This window comes from Mustela lutreola, chromosome 8 (genome assembly GCF_030435805.1).
Source record: "Mustela lutreola isolate mMusLut2 chromosome 8, mMusLut2.pri, whole genome shotgun sequence".
Taxonomy (NCBI): domain Eukaryota; kingdom Metazoa; phylum Chordata; class Mammalia; order Carnivora; family Mustelidae; genus Mustela; species Mustela lutreola.
Window position 1 is genome coordinate 55901081 of NC_081297.1, and position 17680 is coordinate 55918760.

Here is a 17680-nt window from a genome sequence, read left to right on the forward strand (position 1 = left end):
GCCTCAGTCACAAGAACTGGTCCAGGAACTAGAGATCGAGTTCAATCATGATGCCCAATGATTCATTCAATCATTGCCTATGTAATGAAGCAAAGCTTGGTCGGAAGTGGCTCTGGAGACCTCGACTTTGAGGCTGGTATCTGAAATGAGGGCATTCTTACAGGGAACTGTGCTTTAACCTATTTTAGCTAGCTTCAGGTATGTGGGAAGTAGGTAGATAAGTTAGGAGATTACTTCAATGGTGCAAGCAAAAAATTATGAAGATAGAAATAAGGAGAAATGGACGGGTTCAAAAGATAAAAAGTGAAGTCAGTAGGACTTAGTGATGGACATTGTCACTTACAATCCAAAAAATGCAACATTTAAAAACAATGAATTACCAGATATTGGGGAAGGTATGTGCTATGGTGAGTGCTATGAAATGTGTAAACCTGGCGATTCACAGATCTGTACCCCTGGGGCTAATAATACATTATATGTTAATAAAAAAAATAAAATTTTTTTTAAAAATAAAACATAAAATCTTAAAAAAAAAAACTCAAAAAACAAACCAATAATAAGTTACCAATCTTATTATCAGTAGGCAATTTTTAAAATGTGAATTACACTGACATGGTTTTTTAAATCATAATAACCAAATAATACCTCTATGTATCCCTGCAGATTAGAGATAAGGAAAAACAAACAACTCTAATCTTAATTTTCATATTCCCTATTTCACATTAATCACATCAGTCCAAGACTAATACAAATAACTTTAGGGAAAGTAAGCTATAAACCATACTGGTCATTAACATTATAATTTCATGTCATCTATCATAGGACTTGTCACTATCCCATGGTCCCCAGAACTAATTGACTGAGTTGAAAATTTCTATTTGTTGCAAATTTCTATTTCCCTTCTTCTATAATTGATATTTAAATCATTGCCATCCTTACACTTTTCATTGATGAGCTCGTCTAAACGAAAAAACTTGAGAAGTATCATTAAAGAGCAAGCACAAGAACCACAGTAGAACACAGAACACACTGCACAATACCACCAACAAATAAATCTTCCAACAGCAGCCCAAGAGTCTGCCATGCACGGTGAAGCTTCAAAAGACTGAAGGCATAAGGTCCTTACTTAAACTGCACGGGTCCTAAGACCCAACCAGTGACATTACTGCAAAAATGAAAAAGCCCTCTGAGCATCAGTTGCATTGGCACCCAGAAACAGTTTGGCATCATGTAAGTCAAGCATCTTAATAATGCATTAAGCTTTCACACTCCATCAAGGTGTTCACGCTCTATCCTGGGGTTGTACGAAATAACCTAATGTTGCTTCTATTCTCCCCTTAACTAGAAGTACATGAGTCACCAAATCTGACCTAGGTTTATCCAACATACAGTACAATCCAGATTTTCCAAGGATGGTCCTGGCACCTAAAATATTTGCCCCATTGTCATACTATGTACTTTAATTCGGGGCTCACAACACAGAGCTAGTGGAGTTATGTCTCTGTGATCTGAGCTTCCCTGGCCTACCAGCCTGCAGGCAAAACAAGGGCTATAAACACAGGATAGAATTTCTTTGCCTCATGCATACCCACATGTTTGGGAATTCACAACTCAAAATCACCCCCCCTAAATTATTCTTGGGCATCCCAAAGGGTTGCACATGTGTTCCCAAGTAAAATGGACTATACTACAGTAGCCTCCTAACTGGACTCTCAGCATTCTCTCCTACTCCTCACAGAGCTACTAAAGAAATCTTTTCAAAATACAATTCTGATGTCATCCCTCTGCTTTATTTCTTCAATAGCTTTAGTTATCTTATGATAAAGACCAAGATGTTGGTCTACAAGACTCCTGATGGCCAGACCTCATTCTATTTCTGCAGTCAAATCTTGCACCATACTCCTTCTTATCATGTCAGCCACACCAGTCTCCTTTCTGATCCTCAAATATATCATGCAAACTACTACCCCAGGGCCTTTGCACATGCTTCCCCATCTGCCTAATATGGTCTCTGCCAATTACCTCCCACTCCTACCCCCAAAACTCTCACTGTCCCTAAAGACCTCAACTCAATCCGTGTGTGTGTGTGTGCGTGCGCACGTGCGCATGCACGCATATGCATGCACACATGCTCAGAGAGGCCTTCATTAATCTCCATAACTAGGTCAATTCCCCTGGCTACATTACTCTCACTTCACCATGCACCTCTCCTCTAGAGCCCTTACATATCACAAATTGTTATTATATTTTCATTTGTCTACATCCCCCAATGAATTCTAAGCTCACATTTTATTTCACCATCTATCATGGGAGCTAATATATAGCTTAATAAGTATTTGTTGGATAAATGAGTGTATTGTTAGGGCAAGACTCACTGCTAAAACAAAGAGACTCAACAATAATCTAAAGATTGAAAAAATAGCTTATTTTTCACCTAAAAATTAGTGGTGAACATTCCATGTCAGTGATGGCTCTGCTCCACAGTCATTCAGAGACCCAGAGTGTTGTTTTCATCTGTATATCAAGGTTGAGTTGATGGGTTCTAGCCAGTAGGAAGGAAAAAGAAAGCTTAGAGATGCATATCTAGGTGTCTAAAGTCCCAGAGCTGCAAGTGGCACACATCACTTCTCACATTCCACATGGCAACACCTAACTGCAAGGGAAGCTGATAAATGTAGGGTATTTTGGCAACCATGTGCCCAACTGTAATTTTGTTATTATAGAAAAAGAGGAGAACAAAATTTATAGACAGTGAAATGTTCCTACCACATAGTGAGTGAATGAATAAATGAGTGAATGAGTGCATGAACTTCAGTCTTCCCAGCTTCCACATAGCAAGCACCATGTGCCCCTTTCTTGCCCTGGATTTCTGTCAACACCATCACAGTCCACAATGAGACATTCAATACCCAACAGTCAGGGTCATCTTATGTGGCCGACAGTGCTGCCACCGGTGCTATAGACCCCACTGAGCACAAACAAAATCAACTGAAGTCACTCCTCTCCTTTTCCTTGCTTTTATTATTGTGATTTCCCCTCCCTGGAATTCAAGCTTGGGTCTGCAGTGGATACGCTGGAAGGCAAATCAAGTGATGATACTTAACTCTACTCAAAGTTAATCTAGCCCTCTAACACTAGACCATTATCCTGGCACCAAGTTCCTAAGCAAGAGTCCTTCTGTACAGGTTGAGTTCTTTCTCTCTAGGCTCATTGACCCTTTGTGCAAAGACAACTGGGGAAATTACCCCTACAGTCTCTCCTGACTAAGGCATGGTTGAACTAAAGGATTTCACAGAGACAGTTCTCAAATTAAGACTTCAACAATAGAGGGTAAAGAAAATGTCTTCAAATTGATTCACTTACAAAACATTATAAAATGACCAAAACTCACAGAGTTGTCCACAAACCAGAAAAGGGTATATATTGTGTCCCCTTTACTACAACTGCATACAAAACACCCCAATGCTTAATGGCATAAAACAGCCATTTGATAATGTTCACAGATTCTGTGGGTCAGGAATTTGAACAGAGCACAGCAGGGAAGGTTTGTCTTTGCTCTCTCATCGTTGAGTATTCAACCAGGAGGCATCAAAGAGGAGAGTTGCTCAACAGCTGAGGAGTGGAATCATCTGCAAGGATTTATATTCACACATCTGGTGATTGATGCTAGTAGTCCACTGGACTCTCAGCTGGGCTGTTGGTTGGAACACCTACATATGCCACTTGGGGTGGTCTCTCCATGTGGGTTAATTGAGCTTCCTTATAGAGCAATAGCTGAGTGCTAAGAACAAATGTCCTAATAGAGTAAAGCAGAAATGCATGACATTTTTATGATCTGGCTTAGGAAGCCACATAGCATTATTTCCGCCATACTCTATGTGTCAAAGCAGTCACCAAGGTCCACCAGGGTGCAAGAAGAGGGGACACAGAACCCACCACTTAATGAGAAGAATGTTACAGTCATAATATAAGAGCATGTGACATTGGAGAGCTCTTTGCTGCCATCTTTGGGAAATAAAACCTGCAACATATGCTTAGTTGCCTCTGATAAAAAGCATTTTTTAAGAAATCCATTAGTAAATTTTTGAGATAGTAAGGATTTCTACATTTTGCAAATAATGATTGGAAAGGCAAGTAATACAGTTAGTGCAGACAGAAATATTTCATTTCTATTTTTTAAGATTTTATTCATTCATTTGAGAGAGAACACAAGTAGGGGGAGGAGCAGAGGGAGAGAGAGAAGCCGGCTCCCTGCTGAGCAGGGAGCAAGACCTGGGCTCCATCCCAAGACCCTGAGATCATGACCTGAGCCAAAGGTAGATGCATAACCAACTGAACCACCCAGAAGCCCCCAAAATACTTTACTTCTATTAAAATAAAACCAGAGGTAATAGTCTCAAAGGCTTTGAAGATAACTAACTGGCCAAACAGAGAGATTGTCACATATGTTTACCCAACACATGTACCATCTATATGATGAATGACTTAGGAATTAATTTTACACTATTACGGGCATGACAGAACTATAGGGGAAAGAAAAGTTTCCCTCTGCAGCTTATATGCCTTTTGCTGTCTTTATTTCTGTCCCTGAGTAACCCAAATGCCCTCAGGACTCACCAGCCTGCAAAGTCACAGCAACAACAGTGCCCACATCTGCCATTTTATGGCCTCTACTTCCATTCACAGGGCTATACAACCACGGCCAACTTCCTAGTCCCAAAGTCTCATCTATTCTGAGAATCTCCAAGTGTTGTCACACTCTTCTGCTCCAAATGTTCACCGTCAAAGAGTCGCTTGAGGGAGTTGTCTGGACCACCACCAGCCCCCAACCCCGGCTGCTAGCATCCTGCATGGAAACATCACACTCGGGACCACAGTCTCACCTGACACTCTGACACCACCCTGAGCCCTCAAGCAGTAAAGCTGCACCCTGAAGGAATGGCCTCTTCACCAACGCTGACACACAGACATCAAGACTGACAACATCACTGGTTGAAGTGATCCCTCCTCTCTGTTGTCTCCCTCCACTGCTGCTGGAAATAGCTTTACTCTTGGAGTCAGACCAACAGACACAGCTGGGAATGCTAGTGTCCACAGCAATCCCAACACACAGATCCTTACGGAGCCAGAGCAGCACTGGATTCTATGCAGAGGTAAAGAATGGACTAGAAGAGAGAAGGTGGGGGAGGGAAAGGTGTCAAAAAACATATATACACATACATAGGTTATAGTCAATAAAACGACCTCTACTAACCATAAGGCAGTGGAAATGAGCGGTAGAAACTGGATTTGAGAGAAATTTCTGACTGGAAACAAGAGGACATGGTTGATTGGATATGAGGTGGGAAGGAGGAGTCAGGGTGACACTAGGATATTCAAATTAGGATGGAGCATTCAAGAGCACAAGAGATAAGAAAATTGGTTTGGACACATAGAGCTCAGCTTCCTCTAGTACATCCAAGCAGAGAAGGTCAGAGGGTGGACTGGACCATGGACAGGAGGTCTGGGCTGAAGATACAAGGAGTTCAGAAGTCAGTAGAATCCAGAGCAGGTGCATACATGAGGTCATCCAGGAAAAGTAAGAAGGAAGGTGTAAAGAGGACAAGATGAGGATGGGCTGCACAAGGAGGCTGAGGGGAACAGGTTTCCAAGATGAAACACTTGATGTTAATCCCACACACCATATTGCCTCCCAGTATAATTCATTCCTGGGCACATTCCATTCCTCATTAACATTTCTTTTTCCTTGGATTTTTTTTATATTTCTGTTTTATTAGGCTGGTACAAACGCTAAGTACTTCTTCTAATAAATGGCCTCTTTTATCTGTTATATCACCCAAATGAATTCAAGCACTTATAATTAGCAAGGTTTACATAACAGGTATAATTTCTTGATAATAAAGTCCAGCCATTATCGTTGATTTTTCTTAATGGAAGCATTTTGTTTTTGAAATAAGCAGCAGGCATTAATGAAAGATATCTGGATAGCAATAATATTCAACCCCGATCATAACCTGTTTGCTACTCTCTTGAAACTAATCATAATTCTCGAACAAAATAAAAAACATTAGGAGATTAATAAAAGCCATTTTATCAGAAATTAATAAAGGCCATTTTATCAGGCTCATTCTTCTTTAGTGCTATATTTATCACACAAGGGAAAATTACTTTATTACATGGGTAGCAATACACTTATGACAAAGCACTTGAAAAATAAGTCTGATGCTCATTCTGAAATTCCATTTCTAAGTATTCATAAGCCATGCAGCCATCAGAAATCATTTTTTTTTTTAACTACCACATGTTTGGGGTGCGTGGATGGTTCAGTGGGTTAAAGCCTCTGCCTTCGGCTCAGGTCATGATCCCAGGATCCTGGGATCGAGCCCCGAGTCAGGCTCTCAGCTCCCCGGGGAGCTTCCTTCCTCCCCTCTCTCTCTCTGCCTGCCTCTCTGCCTACTTGTGACTTCTCTCTGTGTGTCAAATAAATAAAATCTTTAAAAAAAAAAAACTACCACATGTTTTTAAGTGCTTTGTTCTTAAATAAAAGGACTTGGCAGGTGTATGTATTAGTTTATTTTTTTAAGAGCATTTGAGAGGTTTTATTTTTACATATATTTATTTACAAATATATTTACTTATAAACCAAAACACTGGAACACATGGAGTACTAAATATTTCTTTTTTTATTTAAATGTTTGTTTTTTTATTTTGTTTTATTTTTTTCAGTGTTCCAAGATTCATTGTTTATGCACCACACCCAGTGCTCCATGCAATACGTGCCCTCCTTAATACCCACCACCTGGCTCACCCAACCTCCCACCCCCCTCCCCACCAAAACCCTGTTTGTTTCTCAGAGTCCACAGTCTCTCATGCTTCATCTCCCCCTCCGATTTCCCCCAAATCACTTTTCCTTTCCTTCTCTGAATATCTTCCATGTTATTCCTTATGCTCTACAAATAAGTGAAACCGTATGATAATTACTTTATCTACTTGACTTATTTCACTCGGCATAATCTCCTCTAGACCTGCCCATGTTGATACAAAAGTTGGGTATTCATCCTTTTTGATGGAGGCATAATATTCCATTGTATATATGAACCATAGCTTCTTTATCCATTCATCTGTTGAAGGGCATCTTTGCTCTTTCCACAGTTTGGCAATTGTGGCCATTGCTGCTATGAACGTTGGGGTTCATCTGGCCCTTCTTTTCACTACATCTGTATCTTGGAGTAAATACCCCGTAGTGCAATGGCAGGGTCATAGGGTAGCTCTATTTTTAATTTTTTGAGAAATCTCCATACTGTTTTCCAAAGTGGCTGCACCAACTTGCATTCCCACCAGCGGTTTAAGAGGGTTCCCCTTTCTCCACATCCTCTCCAACACTTGTTGTTTACTGTCTTACTAATTTTGGCCATTCTAACTGGTGTAAGGTGGTATCTCAATATGGTTTTGATTTGAATTTCTCTGATGGCTAATGATGATGAACATTTTAGACTGTTGATACAGGTGTATGTTAAATCATAAAAGAAATTCAGTGTAATGGCCATTCCAAATCTAAGTAGTTAGGCAAGAGAAAAGGTTCTTTCTAAATTATTCAGTAATTTCACATAGGCAGATAATTTCAAGGAAGGGGGGGAAATACCACTTTCACATTTAGAATAGCTGGTCTTGTTAACCTAAATGTTACTGGCTTACCTCATCATCCAGTTCAGAATACCAGAGTTCTACAGATTATCCTCTCCATCCCAACCCCAGGCCAAACAAGTACTTCTGGGAGGATCTTGATGGGGCAGAGACTGCCCACCAAAATCCATTCTTTCATTTCAAGATATAAAATTGTAACTAGGAAGCAGCTACCCACCCAGGGAAAAACCATCTCTCTCTCCTTTGGCCGTTAGGTAGTGTTGAAAGATAAACTAGGGCAAATTTTTGAAACTTTTAAGTTTATTTGAGTAAAAATATATTCCAAAAGGGCAGTGCCAAAAACAGAGTGGTTAGGAGCACTCCACCCACAAGAGTGAGAGGAAAGACTTTTAGAGAGAAAAGGTGGAAGCAAAGCAAGGGTATTATTTGATTTGCTAAAGCTAAAGCATTCTCCTTCTTTGGAAAAGCCTTGTTAGCTGTTTCTGTGATTTGTTGTGCTTAGGTTTTTTTCTCTTAACCTTGAAGAGTTTACAGGCTTAGATTCTGGGGTATGTATGTAAGCTGTTCAAGTATTAGAACCACCACAATCTAACTGCCTCCTTGTTTAATTAATTTAACAGTAGAGACACATCTCATTCTCACTGTGAAGTGGCAATGCAAGTGATGTATGCCACATCCAGACCAAGGCTTTTAAGAAGGAGGCCTTTCTCCTCCATGCTTTCTTTTTCCCACATACCAGCTTTTGTCCCCCACACCCTCACACTCTGGCTCCACACTACCACCCCCCGTGAACTCTGCTACTTCTTCAGCTGGGGCCCTTGAAGTATAGAATTTCTCCAAGCTTTGTGGTGAAGTGGATGAGGGTATCCCTCCTCATTTGGGGAGTAAAGTCATTTGGCTTCAAGCAACTGAAAGAAAGAGGAAACACAATTAGAGGTGGCTTGAGCCATAAAAAGCATTTACTTATGTCACTTGACAAGAAGTCTAGAGGTAGACTAGAGTTCCAGATTTGGTGCAGCATCTCCACAACACCAACAAACATCTAATTTCTTTCCATCTAAGCTTTGCCATTCCTGTCTGTCAGCTTTTCATTCTTAGGCATGTCACCCCTGATCACAAGAAAACTGCCATGGATCCAAGCAACTCCTCACAAAACATTAACTGACAAAAAGGTCAGAGAGTTTTCCTCAGAAGCCCATCTGCAGATTTCTCCTTGCAAAGCATCGAACAGAACTCCTCACATATTGGGTCACACTGGCTCTGGGGAGCACTGGAGAAGGGAAACTCTGTCCAAAGGAGTAAGAGTACCATCAATAACTAAAATCAATCATGATTTTAGCCCCTATAGCTGAGACTCCCAAAAAATAAGATTGTTTGTTGCAAAGAAGAAGGGGTGAAAGGACGACTCACGATTGGCTACCATAGATTCCAGTACCACAGAACTGCCTTCTTCTCACGGAAAATGTAGTCCAAGGCTTCTCTTCTTTTATGACCCAGACATAAGTCCATAGAGGACTGGCCAGAGACAAGACTAAGTGGCAGGAATCCCTGGGTGGTTCAGTTGGTTAAGCATCTGGACTCCTGATTTGGACTCAGTTCATGATCTCCGTGCTGGGCAAGGAGACTCCTTAAGATTCTCTCTCTCCATCTCCCTCTGCCCCTGGACTCCCTCATTCCAACCCTTCCCCTTTCCTCTCTCTCTCTCTCTCTCAAAAAAAAAAAAAAAAAAAAAAAGAAGAAGAAAGAAAGAAAGAACAGTAAGAAAGAAAGAAAGACTAAGTGGCAGACATCTGCCCCCCCCCTTTGTCACACACACACACACAAAAATGCTATGACTATGGTTTTGATTTTGGTGATGGGTCAACATTTATCAAGCCTGCATCTCTCTCTTAATATAAGAGTTCATCTAATGGTAATCAAAAGGCTTCCTTGCTGCAATGTCCGCCAGTGTGAGATGAGCTCACCATACATATGCATATTATATCACTGTTTGGGCTCACGTCACAGATTACCAGCCCAATCCTCCCACTTCATTTGCCTTGGCAGAGCGGGTCTGATCAGACATCAAATCAACGAGCACACCATTTTTCATACATAGACAACTCTGGTCAGAATGTCTTAGAAAAAAATCTGATGCTAAGATTCCATATTCCAAAAAAGAAAATAGGGCTGGTGTTCAAGTCACATTAACAACAAACCAACAAACACTAATAATGACAACAAATCAATATTAACTGCATTTAATTGTGAGAAAAATCAAAAATTGCCATAGGGAGCACACTACTTGTCAGGAATGGTATGTGTTAATAATTCCAAGAGAAAAATTCATGCACAACTTCAAAGAGTATCTTTTCCCAGGGGAAACGAAATCAATCACAGAAAAGGAAATGCAATAGAACAGAATGAATTTTTTTAGGCTCTTAATATTTTCCTTCTCCCTGTCTAAATGATTCCCAAAATGATGGTCTCTGGCTGATAAAAGATTCCAGAACAAACCTAGATGAGGCATTCTGATTGTCTATACTCCATACCTGGGGCAGTTCACAGTTTTGTGATAAAACAGGCTGTGCCACTGACACCAGGTTTCTGATAGAGTGAATTTATTAAAACATATCATCTACCAAGGTTTTAACAGGTAAGATGTCTCTAGGACTTCAGTTTAGGTCGCTGATTTCTAATCTCCATAAATTTCTCTGGAACTGACTATAAACTAGTTAAATGGTTGACTGGTGACAAAAAGATGAGGAAAATAATGAATGCATATAAAGCAGCACAAAAGATTTGGAGGGATTTGTATCTGCTCTGTAATTAGGTTGGCGCAAGGGAAATTAAAATTCTTGTTGGCCTTCTCCTTCCCTTCCTCCCTCCCCGCAGGCCTCCTCTTCTTGTATCCAATAAAAGAGCTGTGGAAGCAAATGGGAATGACAGTTGGAAGTCAAAGATACAAAAAGAGAAAGGAAGATGGTGGAGGGGGAATGAAAAGAAAAGACAAAGGGGTGATGGCTCTCCCTGTCGCCCCATCGGGCACAGGACTCTCACACAACCAGAAACTGAATTGTCTGGTAGATTGAAGGATGAAAATAGTTCCAGAGAATTTATTACCTCATGTTACTGTCACTACAGCTTGCACACTGAGGTATCACCATCTGTTTATGCTTCTCCTTTAGACCGGGGGTAGGCAACGCTCCTGCCTCTGTGCCAGCCTTAGGAATGATTTTTACTTTTTCTAACAATTACGTTTTAAACAATTATTTAAATGCCTACATCATGCTCTCAAATTCGTCTCTGGAAGAGTCTCCAAGAATCTAAACCTGAAGTGTTTATTCTCTGGCCCTTTAAGGAAGTTTCCCGTCCTTGCTGTCCATGAGAACTCTAGGGACACCACTGCTCATCACATTCTTATCTCTTGGATCAAGGAATGTTTGGTGGGTGAATAGGTTAAAGAAAAGTTCTTTTTTTTTTTTTTAAGATTTTATTTATTTATTTGACAGAGAGAGAGAGCCCAGGAGGGGGAGTGGCAGAGGGAGAGGGAGAAGGAGAAGCAGTCTCCCCCAAAGCAAGGAGCCTGATATGGGGCTCCATCACCAAGACCCCGGGATCATCACCCCATCCGAGCTGAAGGCAGACACCTAATCTGCTGAGCCCCCCAGGTGCCCAAAATTAAACAAAGTTCTAAGGGAGGCCTCATGATGTTCATCAGTGGCCCACAGATCAACAGCTACTTCGTGGCAAAGCTCAAAGTGGAATCCTCACTGCAGGAAAGGATGAGGCGATAAAGCTCTCGACCACCTTTCCGAGGCTTGCTTGCCAGCAAACTGATCACAGCTGTTCAGGATGGACCTCAATGAAGAGAGACAAATACATTTAGTTGGAAGTGCCCCCCCCCAAAAAAACAATCTTATTCCTAAAGAGAGGGATAGTTTGAGATTCAGCCCCTGGGGAGTGACAAAACTGACATTGTCCGAAACAATTAATGTGTCTGTGGGGGCCTGTTGGGAAGACACTGAAGAACTTCTTTTTCCTATGAGGTTCAAAACCTATCCGTGGGTAGTTTAATGTAGTTTAATGGTGAACTGCGAGAGGACACATTGACGACATAAAAATAAATGTATTTCACTATATATGCTCAGAACTACATCAGAAGGAGAAATAATTTGTTTGGTAGATTTTATGCCCATTTTTAATGTCTCATGGGATAAAAGAGTTTTTGACTCTTTCCTGGGGAGGCTACTCCCTAAACTAATACTTTCTCTTGTCATTCATGTTTGCCAAGGCAATATCTCGAGGTCTAATGGGTTTATTCGCCACTCAACACAGAAGCTGAATCGAAACCGTTCTAATAATACCCAAACTGTATTATAATTTTTGCTGTATTTTCAAAAGCTTGGGGATATAAAATCTTGACATGTCTATTTTTAAAAATACTGATGCTTTCTTCGGAATGTGGGAGCAAGGAGTCAATGAATTGGGTAAAACTGAACACTTTGACCTGTCATCTGGGCAGTTACAATTAGCCTAATGCTATTGCGTAGGTGAATTGTGGCTTTGTGTTATCCAAACGGTTTTAGAGAAAAACCCTTCCTTCCTCTCTCCAGAGTGTTCTTTTGAAAGTCTTGCTGCTCTAGTTAGTTCAATGCTATTTATTTTCACTTGTATTCATTACTTTAGTTCTCAAGAGTAATGTTCAATGTTTAGCAACAATAAATTTTATTTCCCACGTGTCAGTCTGGTTACAAAGCTGATACAAATCCCTCTAAATCTTTTGTGCCGCCTAGTATGCATGCATTATTTCCCTCATCTTTTTGTCACCAGCCAACCATTTAACTAGTTTACAGTCAGTTCCAAAGTCATTTATGTAGATTAGGAACCAAGGGGTAGTCCAAAGCCCTCCAGGCATCTCACCTGGCCCTCACTGCACTGCATGGGGTTCTCTCTCTATCAAATCAACCCCTCCTACACTCTGTGTTGAACTGTGGCATTGGCTTTATTTAACCTCCAATTTCAGAACACAAACTCTCTGCTCATAACCAATCAACCAACAATTATTTCTAATCATGTAATGCTCTCCTAAGGAGTTGGATAGATAGATTGATAGATAGATAGATAGATAGATAGATAATAGATAGATGATAACACATGACAAAAAGGCAATATTAAACAAGGGAGTTTTTTTCAGAGTAATTGATTTAAACTTGGCTAAGGAGTCTAGTAAATCTTGTCTTTTCAAAAGTGAGTCCTTAAAGGGTAAAAGGAATAAAATAATCTCCAGCTAAAATGCTTCCGTTTTAATTTATGTAATGATTGGCCAAAGACAACTTATGCTAAAATAATGTTTACTCTTTAAATTTAAGTTTAATAAATGGTGACTCTTAAAGCCATATTAGATATTTTGTAACTATTACTCCAATATAACAAAAGTCCTTTGTCCATGTAGGTTATATTAAAAAGAGTCAATGTCATTTTCTCTAAGGTTAAAGCAATCAACAAATGTTTATTGAGTGCCACTCTTTACTCAGTTTTGTGTTGAGAGCTATAGAGCATGTCATAATCAGCTCCAAAGAAGTGATGATTGTAGACCCCTTGAAACAAAGATGTCAAGACCAAGGAGGAGGCCATATCCAGAAAACATGAAGGAAAAGAAATGTAAATCAATACATCCTTTCTCTATACTTTTGTCTGTATCTCTTCTCCCCATCACCAGGACACTCAAGCTTGATCCATTAAGACATGGGTGCCATTAAAGATTTTAGATCAGGGGTGGAATGAGGCCATAGACCTCAGAGCAACCGACATTTCTTATAAACAAGACTTCAGGACACTGTTTACAAAGTTCTGCCCAAATTCTAGAAGTCTCTAAGGAAATAATTCACACATACAAAAAAAACCTGCCCTCAGATGACTTTGCATCTAGACCATGTTCAGCAGGTCCAGGCTTTATTTATGCCTTTTTTTATTACATTATTAAGAAAACAACCTCTGAGAAGCAACAAATTTATAAATTGTGTCCTTTCAGAAATTTGTTCATGAGAGACTGAGTCGAAACAAAGATCTTAAGGTTGTCCAACTCAAATGAACTAGACAAGATAATCAAGACCTTCACCAAACACAAATAAAAATTCACCCAAACAGAATTCCATGTTCGACAGATAAAACCTACAGACAGCACACTAAGTTTTCATATTGAAGCAATTAGGATCTTCCAGAATGTTATTACATTTGACCAGCTAGTCATTGGTTAATACGTCATTTTTTTAAACTCTATTATTATTTTACCATGTCATCAGGTTTAAAAATATATATATCTAGGGATCGTGGTTTCCACTGTGGATTAGTAATTAATCTGTTCCTCCTGGAGCTGTTTTTCCACACCTCTTTTCTTACCATAAGCTTCTTTCAAAATTATTTTAATCTTTTGGGTGATTGTAAATGAACAATAGCCCAACCTTCATTAGTAAACACAGTACAATTCTCTAACCTGGTTTTCCTGCCTCTTCATTAGGGATAGCTCAGGGGCAGTGCCAGGAGGATGTGCGTAATCTTTCTTCAGGTTCTCTGCTTTGATGGTGACTAGAAGCAGGCAAACTCCCTTGGCTAGTTTGCATGTTAAAGGTACTTCTGGCAGATGTCTGGTTGAAGATCTAAAAGCTCCTCTCCTGTGTAAGCAAGGGCAAACTCTCTTCAGTGACATGAATTGACAATAAGAAGCATATTTAACAAACTTCAATAACCCTTTGTAATTCTTTTTTTAGGCCATAAAACCTACATTAGAGAAAGTTTGCACCTAATGTTTTCTATTGTGTCATTCTGCCCTACGTCCCCTAGCCACCAACAGCATAAAGCCTTTAAAGATGGTTCTTAATTTGAGCAAACCAGGGTAGAAATCTCCAAGTCTGGCTTTTTAATTATTTTTTAAATATTTTTCAATTTCTGAATTTGCTTGCATATCACTCACTTATTTTCTATACAGAGCAGAAGTGCTTGAATTATGCATAAAACCTTTAAAAGGCATTTCTCAGATAAGGTACTTTGTATTATTAAGCATTGTGAAGTTATTATTGCACATCCCTTTTATTATGTAGCTCATTTTAAATGGGCCAGAATATTTTAATCATCCAAGAAAAGCCATAGTTTATAGCTTAAAATTGAAAATATATCTGCACATTTTTTCCATAAAATATGCATGCATGATTTTCAGCTCCATTTAACTAATGTGTTTTGGAAATATGTTACAATAGTAAATGCAACAAATCTCAGTCAAGGAAAAAAGTAACATAAAAAGTTTGATTAATAGCAACACTTTTTTTCAACTTACAGAAGTCCATATTTTGAAATATGAATCATTTTACATAGATAACCTCTGTATTTCCATGCCGTTTATCTAAACTGAAGTATATTACAACCCTGGGTGCAGAATTGCAAATTATATCAAAGAAACAACTGTCAAAACAACATAAATTACCCAGAATGCATTTCCAAAGAAAACATTGCCACTGTTAAAGAATTAAAGACTACTCCAAAAAAATCAGATAACGCCCACAACATGGATGTATGTAAGTTCAGGAATGTAATAATTTGCAATCGTATTATTGGAAATTATTTCTTAATTGAACTAGTAATGTGAAACTGAAAATCATTAGATGGTTTGGATTGATGATCTTCATAATCAACTCCTGGTAAGCATATAAAACATGCATGGCCCTGTACGTCTGACAGTCATTTCCTTGATGGTATCAATTTTTTCAGATGTACCTTCACAGTAAAACTCAGCCAGTCTTTAAAATGTGTATTAGAAATTGTGGATGAAAGCACATTTCTGTAAGGCAAAATTGGTTTGTGGTTTCTACTATAAGAACGAGAATTACCGTGCAAGGTATAGGAAGCCTAATTGTAAGGTTTGCATGGTTGGGTAGTAGCTAGAGTTTTCAGCTCAACCACACACGTCATGAATAACAATACATGGAATTTACATAGCAATTTCCTCAGTGGAATTCCAAGAACTACATAATCTCATTTAGACTCATAACATCTATTCTAGGAGCCACAAAGTCGGAAATGTCTCCATTTTAAACACGGAGAAGGGGACGCTTATAGAAATTGGACAACTCCCTACACTGAATAGATTAGAAAGTACTTTCTAATGACAGAACTTCCAACAATTCCCTTAGAGATTCCAAGGGCACAGCCCCTCTGATCATGTGCCTGTGACCAAGGGCAGGCACCGCACTTAACCCTGTGGCCAGGATTAGACCAACATTGTAAGACAGACAAGCCTCTATATTAGGAAAACCAGCTCTTTGCATTTCAACACTTTCCCTCCTAACCCACCACCTACTACCTCCACCATCTAAACTGATATCTCTGGCACCTGACTCTGTCCCAGGACTATGGGACTTGGCACACATCCCTTTCTTCAGCCTCCCATGGCTCTGGCCTTCCTAGACTTTGGCATCTACAAACTGGATCTTCTTCTCTACTTATTCCTAAGGATTAGCATATGGTACAACAGGACTCTCCTCCTCAACTCTGACTCTGTGCCTCAGTTCTCCTTCCTGGCTTCGCCTTTGAAGTCAGAGCTGCTGGTCATCTTTGAACAGTGCCTGATGCTCCCATACATTGCTGTAGGACAGACCCCAGTCAGCCTATCGGTGGACTGGATCCCTGTGGCCTCAGCTCCCACTCCAGGGTGAGCTACTCCTATGGCAATGGCTCTAGGGTAATTCATTGTAACTCCAATGGCCTGAAGAGGGGCCTAAGGAGAATGGAGTCACAGCCCAAGACCCCAGGCAGCCTCGCCATTCGGTGGCCACAGGTATACCACCTGGTGACTAGCCAGCAATACTGCAAAGACCTAGTGTTCTTTGCAGGAGATGCGGGAAGAAGTGAAAGTGATTAGAAGTTGGACAAACACACACACACACACACACCCCAGCAAGATGCAAATTTTGCAAGCAAAGCAGATGTAGCACAATCTTCCTAGGAGATGGGGATTGTATGATTGTGGTCATCTTGCTCAAAATCCAGCACCATGGCCGTATTGCTCCTGCAATAATCTACGTGACCACCAAAAAGAAAAAATGGCAACCAGCTGAGAAACAGACCAGGTTCCTGAGATAATCTGAGTTATATTGGTGGCCACTTTAAGACAGGCAAGATACTCTCTCTTAGGAAGATAGATTGTGGCCTCCAGAGCCACATTGACTTTTTGACTTGGCCTTAAAAATGTGTTCCCATAAACTCTCGCATCATCTCTCTGCCCTGATCTTCCCTGGCCATTTCCTGATGGGGACCCTCCTTGCTTCTATAACCTTCCACCACCATTCCAGCCACTGGCTATACGCGCTCTTCAGGGCAAGTTCCCCTGCTCAGGCTGACCCAATTAGTTCCCCATTCATTAGAACACCCACGTACAATGTCCTACTTCCCTCCTCTGCAGCTTATCCCCACTGAGTATCTGGCTTAAGTGATTTTCAATCATTATACCATTTACTCATACTCGAACTCCCAACCTCTCCGACCAAAAAACAGGACAAAACAACAACACTATATATATTTTTTTTCACCAAACATCCATCCCCTTGTTTTTTTTTTTTTTCTTTCTAACATAACCCTAGTTTGTTCAGTATGAAAGAGGGCCTAGCTGAAAATATTCTCCTTCCAAGGCCCCGCTATAGCCAAGGTGGCCCTGAGATTTAGTTCTGGTGAATTTATGTAGAATGCTTTGAAGAGAACATCCCTTTCCAAACAAAAAGATAGACTCAGAGCCAAACAGGTTGGGCCCTCCTTCTTCCAGTATGCAATGTGTATGCAGCCAGAGATGGAAAAGTCAGCTCACAGTCATTAGGCACTGAGCCTGAAGAAAAATTCCCAGGCTAAGGCTGGCCAAATGGAAGTATAAAAGGAGCTGGGACTCTGATACAGTGTGGGATGCTTCTCAGCCAGGGACTGCTCACCTGTAGGCTTCTTATTACAAGAAAAATAAATAAAATAAAATAAATATAATATAATATAATATAATATAATATAATATAATATAATA

At 40.1% G+C, this 17680-nt stretch overlaps 1 long non-coding RNA gene across 3 annotated transcripts in view; it reads right to left on the bottom strand.

Annotated features, from left to right (window-relative positions):
• Window positions 1–7077: 7077 nt before the first annotated feature.
• LOC131838530 (uncharacterized) overlaps window positions 7078–17680 on the bottom strand; it is a 35253-nt gene continuing 24650 nt past the window's right edge. For 2 of the 3 annotated variants that reach the window (XR_009356636.1, XR_009356638.1), the window contains 2 exons: window positions 14120–14297; window positions 7078–8552 (listed from right to left, as the gene is read on the bottom strand). This is a non-coding gene — a long non-coding RNA (uncharacterized LOC131838530). Of the gene's footprint in view, window positions 8553–11142; window positions 11485–14119; window positions 14298–17680 lie in introns of those variants that run through there. The other variant, XR_009356637.1, reaches the window with a different exon arrangement.